Below are 8239 nucleotides of genomic sequence, written 5' to 3'. Positions count from 1 at the left end.
ACTTCATGGAATCCGCCTGAGAAGACATCTCTGCAAGAAATAAAGAAAAGGATTACCACAACAGAAATTCCACCAAAACAAGCAAAGCCAAAATACTAAAAAAAGATGAATCTCGGAGAGGTTGGGAACTACCTAACTCGGAACGGAGAAGGCTTGGATCCCCCAACATTTTCTTTGTGTCCAAGTGAGGTGCCCGACCCCATAAACTGCTCACCACACCCACAAAAGCCTGCTCCACCTCATCTAGACTCTCAAAGGTATACTTAGCAGACACTACATTCTCCTGCCAACAAAGAGGAAAAGAAGGCTCCCCACTCTCATCTAAAAAGAAGGGTCAGACATCTCCAGTAGCCCGGACTTTGAAATAGAAGTTCTTAAAATCGTGAAAGGACTCATCATACAGGGTACAAAACTTTCTTCCCTGGTTAGCCCTAAAAGAGACCCAAGATACCTTCCCTCCACCTGACCCCGGCTTCGTCAACACAAACAAGTAGGAAAAAAGAGAAATAGAGGGAGCAACACCCAAAAACTGACACAAAAGTTGAAACAGCTTTAAAAATGCCCAAGAATTTGGATGGAGCTGCGTAGGGGCAAGGTTACAAGACCATAACACCTCGGACTCCAGGTCGGTAAAAGGAAGTCGGACACCCAGCTTAGAGAAAAAATAGTCATAAGCGTAAAAGAAGAGCTTCTCGGAACTATCTAGGGGCGGGAAGCACACTCTCTCCTCGGAATCCGGGGCTACTAGTTCATAATCCCTCTCAGACTCTCTATCTTCACATATGCTACATTGCCTACGAAACCTAGCTAAATACTCAGAATCTACCACAGAAGGGACTCTTAGAGGAACAGGATCTACCCAACCAAGACCACTTGGAATCTTGGCCGACATCGCTTGAAGAACCTTTCGAGACATAAAAATTCTTGCTTACAAAGAAGAATACAACAGCAAGCAAAAATCACATAAAAGCAGACAGCGAAAACCCGTTCAGCAAAAGCAAGAAACAGAGATCTTTTAGAAGAAAATACAGCAACCCGGAGCAAAATACCAGAGAACAAAAAAGAGTCCCCCCCCATGTACAAACAACTGGCGGCGCCTCTTTTCGGGGCAACCCAGACATAGGGAAAAAGAAACAAACAAAGAGCCACACAAAAGAAACAGAAGCATATGTGCACAAGAAAAGAGATGGGAACAAACCTGGAAAGAACAACAAAGACGACGAGCTCCAAAGCAAAGAGAACGGAACGGCGACGCAGAGGAGACCCCGGAAAGACACGCGGAAAGATTCGGGGAAGAAGAACAAAGAAAAAGGAAGCGGTGCTCAAAAAAGGAGAATGGCGAAAACTCAGAAAAAAGGAAAGGAACAGAATAAACGAAGAAAAGGAGGAAAGGGGCAAATAAATAATGCCTTCACAAAGCCCGAACGGAAATCGAGGAGAAACGGTAAAATGCAATAAATGCAGGAACAGCCATTTTTGAAATTTGAAAAAACTACTATGCCCGAGCTCGACCTCCCAAAAAGGACGAACTCGGGCAGGGGCACTCAGGAAGGTAAACATAAAAAAAGGATACTGTTCATACACTGACCGAGCTCCCCAAACTCGGCAAGTTCACAGAAGGTCCGACCTCGTCCCAAGGCCCACGCCTGAGGTCGGACCTCGGACAAATAAGCTAAGAAGGCCCATCAGAAGGAACGAAGCCCAAAACCTAAAGGCCGAAAAGGCCTAAAGAAAGGTGGTTCCACAAAGATAGGGATAAAGCTCCCAAAAGATAAGATAAGATAAGAATATCTTATCCAGGGAGGATCACGGCCAACTACTATAAATACACTGGAGCACCCAGGTATGAGATATATTCCACATTCTACACATATCTGCTTGAACCCATGCTAACTTAAGCATCGGAGTGTCATTGCAGGTACAACCACCAACCACTCCACATATCAAGCTCGGGTCCCTGACCCCCACCTCGGGCCTCTCCAAGACGACCGAGCTACACGTTTCAGGTAACCCTCGGAACACTTTCTAAAGGAGAGCTTGACAAATTGGGAAGATGTGGTGAACAAATTTTTGGCAAGATTCTATCCTCCTCAAAGAATTAACAGGCTGAGAGCTGAGGTGCAGACTTTCAGGCAACAAGATGGTGGGACTCTCTATGAGGCATGGGAGAGGTTCAAGGACTTAACAAGAAGATGCCCACCAGATATGTTCAATGAATGAGTTCAACTTTACATTTTCTATGAAGGTCTTTTCTATGAGTCAAAGAAGGCTGTAGATCATTCATCAGAGGGCTCTCTAAACAAGAAGAAAACCATTGAAGAAGCCATAGATGTCATTGAAACAGTAGCTAAGAATGACTACTTCTATGCTTCTGAAAGAAGCAACACCCGAGGAGTAATAGAGCTGAACCACATGGATGGATTGTTGGCTCAAAATAAGATGATCACCAAGCAGCTAGCAGATCTCACCAAGAAGGTAGAAGAAAACCAAGTTGCAACGGTCATCACTTCATCACCAGCTCAAGAAGGAGTGAATATAGGAGAAGAAGGTGACTGGGAACAAGCTAACTATGTTGGAAACTCACCTAGACAAATCCATGACCCATACTCCAAAACCTACAACTCTGGATGGAGAAATCACCCTAACTTTGGTTGGAGAAATCAACAAGACCAAGGTCAAGACCAGAGACGCCACAACCTCAACTCCAACAACAATACAACTCACCAACATACCTCACAGAGATCCTATCAACAGCCAACTAACCCTAATCCACCATCACTAACGGACGATAGACTTTCAAAAATTGAGACTCTATTTGAAGATTTATGTAGAGAAGTCCAAGACAACAAGGTGTTTAAGGAAGAAATGCGAGCCAATATCAAAAACCAAGGAGAAAACATCAAGAGACTGGAGTCCCAAGTAGGGTATCTATCTCAACAAATTCCCAAACCCACTGATGGATTTCCCAGTGACACGGAGAAGAACCCAAGAGGAGAAACAAAGAAAGTAAGGTGGGAAGAATGTAAGATGATCACCACAAGTGATGAGAGGAGTATGAATAAAGTAGAACACCTCCAAGACAATCAAAAGGGAAACCAGGAAGAAAGGAGCCATGCACCTCAACCCACACTCAAGGAAGAGCTGAAGAAGAAGGAGACACTTAACCCATATGCATCCTTTCCCCAAAGGCTTAAAGGTGGTGTAGCAGGGAGAATGTATTCAAGATTCCTTGACATGTTTGCATCTCTTAATGTAAATATACCATTTATTAAAGCCCTCCAGCAAATGCCTTCCTACATAAAGTATATAAATGAGCTATTAGCCCAAAAGAGTTCATTGAAAGGTGGACAAACAATAAAGATGAATAGGGATTGCAGTGCTCTCATTCAACCAGGGTCACCCACAAAGAGGAAGGATACAGGGAGTTTTCATATTCCCTGTGCCATAGGAGAAACAATGATTGATAAAGGACTCTGTGACCTGGGAGCGAGCATCAACTTAATGCCTCTATCCCTCATGAAAAAGCTTCAAATCAATGAGCTAACACCCACAAATGTAATCATTAAGTTGGCTGACAAAACTCAAAAATAGGCAATAGGAGTGGTTGAGAATGTGCTAGTGAAGGTTGGGAACTATTTCCTCCCCACAGACTTTGTTGTCCTGGAAATGGATGAGAACCCTATTTATCCCATCATTCTGGAAAGGCCATTCTTAGCCATAGCCAGAGCACTCATAGATGTGGAACGAGGAGAGCTAGTGTTGAGAATACATGATGATCAGCTCACTTTCAATGTTTTCAACCTCTCACAAGAAGTAGATCATGATAACAAAAAGCTGATGGAGGAGCCAAACAAGGAAGCACAAGCACCACAGATAAGGACTCCTATGGTTAACAACCAATGTGATCAGAAGGAGCAACAGCCAAGTGTAATCCAAAAGGAACCAGACCCACCAGAATCACATGAAATAGACAACAAAACCATTCTAAAAAAAAAACCACAAGGAACAAGTTGGCATCAACGGACACAAGAAAAAAGGTCCCAAGGGGATGGAAGAAGAAAATTCCTACAGAAGATTTCTCGCCAGGAGATGAAGTGGTCTCTACATACTTCCCATCTATACCACCTCACCTCCCCACTATTCCATCCCAGCTGCCTCCAGTGTATTCCATCAACAAAATCTTGTCCCTAGAGCATATGGAGCTTATCAACAAGGCCAATGGACATAGGTTCACTACAAGGGGAAAAGATTTCAAGCACTATCAGCCACCTTGACAAGGACCAAACGTCAAGCTAATGACGCTAAAGAAGCGCTTCATGGGAGGCGGCCCATGATCTATGCCCTCTTCCTTTAATTTTTAATAGTAGTAATAAGGCAAATTTCATGGATTTTTAAATCAATTTTGACGACCAATATAAAACTCCTTTACATGCAGCGTATAGTACATGATAAGTTTGGTGTTCAAGGCACACCAAGTGGGCTTGAACACACTTTATGAGGTAAAATTATTCCCTAAACTTGTTGCACCATATGATCACAAACAAGTTTGGTGTACCAATGTTGCATGCATGGGAAATTTAGTGATTGATTGATTTGCATTCATGGAAAACATTTAGTCATTTAAAAACAAAAGAAAAAGATATTTTTTTAGCTAGCTCACACTTTAAGTTTTCCCACCAAAAATTTCAATTAACCATTTCCATTCCTTTTCTTTTCGTGTATAGGGAATCAAAAGGGATATTGATGGTACTTGATAGGACAATTAAAGAAGGGGATTCGGCCACTATACCAAGGAAATCTCACACTTGTCTTCAAGGGGAATATCTTTGGAAGTGTTGCCATGCAACATTGGGAGTTGGATAGCTTTGGAGACCGAACCAAGACCCTCATAAAAGAGTGCTCATTCAATACCAAACCCCAACTGTCCACTATCAAACAACACCATCAATCCACACCCTTCAATCATTTGCCATCTTCCTATATAAACCCCTTTACACAACCTCTCCGTACACACTTCATACTATCATTCCTCTCCCTTCCTTCTCTCGGACACACACACTTCATCCTCCACTTTACCAAAAGTTTCATACACACTCTCCTAGCCACGTCTAGTGAACCACAACCATACATCAACCATCTTGCATGGCATCATCAAGTTCCAAGAGGCGAAAAGGAAAGGAGCCCATGGAGCAACCTCCTTTCGACGCCGGGAGATTCAAAACTGCCTTCCATGAGCTTCAATATGAATGGATCAAGAACAAGAAAATATTGCCAGAGTTGACATTCCAATTCAATAAGGATGAGTGCCCTAAGATCAGAGAAATGATTGCACAGAGGGGTTGGCAAAAGCTCACTAATCTAGAGACAAAGATAAATGCAAACCTCATCAAAGAGTTCTACGTAAATGCGGTTAGAGAAGACAGTACTAGGGCACCCACCTTCAAAAGTTATGTAAGAGGAACAGAGGTGGACTTCATCCCCAACGCTATAACAAGGACTCTTCAGCTGAAATCACCACATTTTGATGAGCTTAGCTATCAAGTAAGAATAAGTAATGCTCCCGAGGAAGATGAACTTGAAGAAATTGTGAATGATATGTGTGTTATTGGGTCTGATTGGGAAAGATACTCGGATAAGAGGCCGAGGTTCATTAGGAGAGGAGACCTCATCCCAGAAGCCAAGGGATGGTTTGAGCTAGTAAGGAGGTCTATCCTTCCAGCCGCAAATAATTCTGAGGTCAATATTGCTCGAGCTACCATGGTACATTGCTTAGTAAAGGGTGGAAGCATCAATGTGCATGAAATTATAGCTTAAGGGATCCAGGATTCAGCAGAGAAGAATGATCCGGGTGCTAGACTTTGGTACCCGAGCACCATCCTGAGGCTATGCATGAAAGCCAAAGTGGTATTCGAAGACAACAATCCACAATGGGTAAATCCTGGGAGGTTAGTCACACTCCAACGCATAAATTATGTGACACCCGCCCAACAGCAAAGGAGGCCTCAGATAAGGAAAAGAACGGCACAAGAATAGTCCCACCAAGAAGAACCTCACCAAGAAGAACCCCAACAAACAGGGCACCAGCAAGAAGGACAATTTGATCCAACCAATATAAATCTGTTTCACATCAAGGAAGCCATTGGGTATATGGCAAGTAGCTATATGGAGGGAAAAGAACAGCAACTACATGTCCAAGCTCAAAGGATGGATCATCAAGAAAAACTACTCTCTAGTTGGATGGATCAACAAAGAGAGTGGCAGAAACAACAAATGGAATTACAACAGGAGCATTACTCCCAACTCACCCAAGCCATCAATCAAGTGTCTGAAAGGCAAGAAAGCCAAGACAAACGCCTCCAAGAACTCAACCAATGCCATATAGCTCAGATGAAAGCCTTCAACGAATTCAGTGTGCTCAACGAAGGAAGGCAACTGCATTGAGAAGAATTTAGCATAAACACTCAAGCTAAGTTAAACTATATGACTGGGCATATGCATAACTTGCACCCTGCCATCCCAAGTTATGAGGCAGTTCGCAAGGACTTAATAGAGCAAGAAGAGGGGAAGGTGAAACAGCAAAAGGAAGCGTTAAAGAAGAAGATGGAGGATGCCGGTTTCTGGAAAAAGCTTATAGGGAAGCGCAAGGGGAATGGAGACTCAAGCAATCAAGGAAGATCCCAAGACAAGGGAACATGAGCATTCCAATAATTGAAAGGTGGTGGAGTTCCTTCTTAGTTCTACCTTTTTCAAAGCTTTAAATAAGGAAAATCATGTATGAAATAGAATATGCTTCCATGGTAGCTTAGGATTTTTAATTCTGCATTTAAGTTTGTCATTGCTTAGGTTTATGTTTATTGAGCTTAATGTCTCTAGTGTTCACTTCCACCTTTCTTACTTGTATACTTGTCCTTTAAGTTAATAAAAAAGAAAATGCTATGAAAAGAATAAGAGTGGAGTTATTTCCTGAAGTAGGTTCTGAATGTTTGTGGTAGGATGATTAGTAAGCTAAGTTGGTTCACCAAACAAGGAAAGAAGGTAACTATCTACCCTGAATCCTATGCTTGAAACACATCCTATGAGACTAACTAAATAATAAGATCCCAAAAAGAAAAAAGAAAGAGCAATAAAAGTGAAAAGGAAAGAAACACAATAAGAAACAATGCTAGGCACCAAGGGTTTTAAGATTGAGGCATGTGTCTGTGGTGTTCATGTGCAAGGGATATGCTTGGATGAATAAGCTCTTAAGGGTGCCTCATCACTTGGTAACTTGGATTAACTAATCCGGGATTATCAGCTGAAAGTCCACTATCAAGAGTGACCTTTGCAACAGAACACTTAGTAACCCAAAGAGGTGCTGGACACCAAGGTCTCAAGAAAGAAAAATAACAAACCATGTGCTTGTGGTGTGTATGTTTGAGGGAAACAGACTTGGGGGAGTAAGTCTGTAGGGGTGTCTTAACACCTAGCACCTTGAGCCAACTGGTTCGGGAGTGTTGACTGAAAGCTTATCATAAAGAGTCGCCCTCTTACAGAGCACTTAGCCAAAAGAAGAATGTAATAAACCTTGGAAAAGAAGGAAGGATCAACAATTAAGAAGTCTCAAAGGATGTAATCAAGAGAGTGACCAAGGACTTGATAAAGGCCTGAAATCTAGTAAAGGAAAGAACCTAAGTTGCTATGCATGAAACCCCATAAACCAGGAATTCTACTTCTATATTATCTTCTTGCTCTTTCATTCATTCTTCCTATGTTTTAGTACTTGCTTAGGGACAAGCAAGCTTTAAGTTTGGTATTGTGATGCCAAGGCATCTAGGCCAGTTTCACTGACCTTTTCTTTACTGTTTTAAGGTAGTTTCATGTATTTTCTTAGTGAATAAGGCAAGTTTTGGATGAAAATACACTTACACCTTGATTCAAGCAACTATTGTGAATTTCACATGATTTCATGAGGATTTTGCTAGAATTGAATGATAAATTGATGATACATAATCTCATGACTTTGGCTAGAGCTTTGATGCACTTTATTTGCTTGATTTAAGGACAAAGGAAGCAAGGAAGAACCACGTTAGTACTCATGTTAATCTAGTTAACGTGACCACTAACGTGGAATGGTAAATAGCTTGCAACGTTAAGGAGAAAAGTGATCACCAATAACGCCCGCGAAGCCATCATAAGCCCACGTTAATTGCCACGTTAACATGGAGACAGAAGAAAGCTCCAACGTTAGTGGTAAACGTGA

At 42.0% G+C, this 8239-nt stretch overlaps 1 non-coding gene across 1 annotated transcript; it reads right to left on the bottom strand.

Annotated features, from left to right (window-relative positions):
- Positions 1-2103: 2103 nt before the first annotated feature.
- Positions 2104-2210, bottom strand: LOC127741828 (small nucleolar RNA R71). The gene has a single exon (XR_008003033.1). It is a non-coding gene; the product is annotated as a small nucleolar RNA R71 (small nucleolar RNA).
- Between the last annotated feature and the right edge of the window lie 6029 nt (positions 2211-8239).

Source organism: Arachis duranensis, chromosome 9 (assembly GCF_000817695.3).
Source record: "Arachis duranensis cultivar V14167 chromosome 9, aradu.V14167.gnm2.J7QH, whole genome shotgun sequence".
NCBI classification, from domain to species: Eukaryota; Viridiplantae; Streptophyta; class Magnoliopsida; order Fabales; family Fabaceae; genus Arachis; species Arachis duranensis.
The sequence above is the reverse complement of the archived record's forward strand: the minus strand, read 5'-3'. Positions and strand labels throughout refer to the sequence as shown.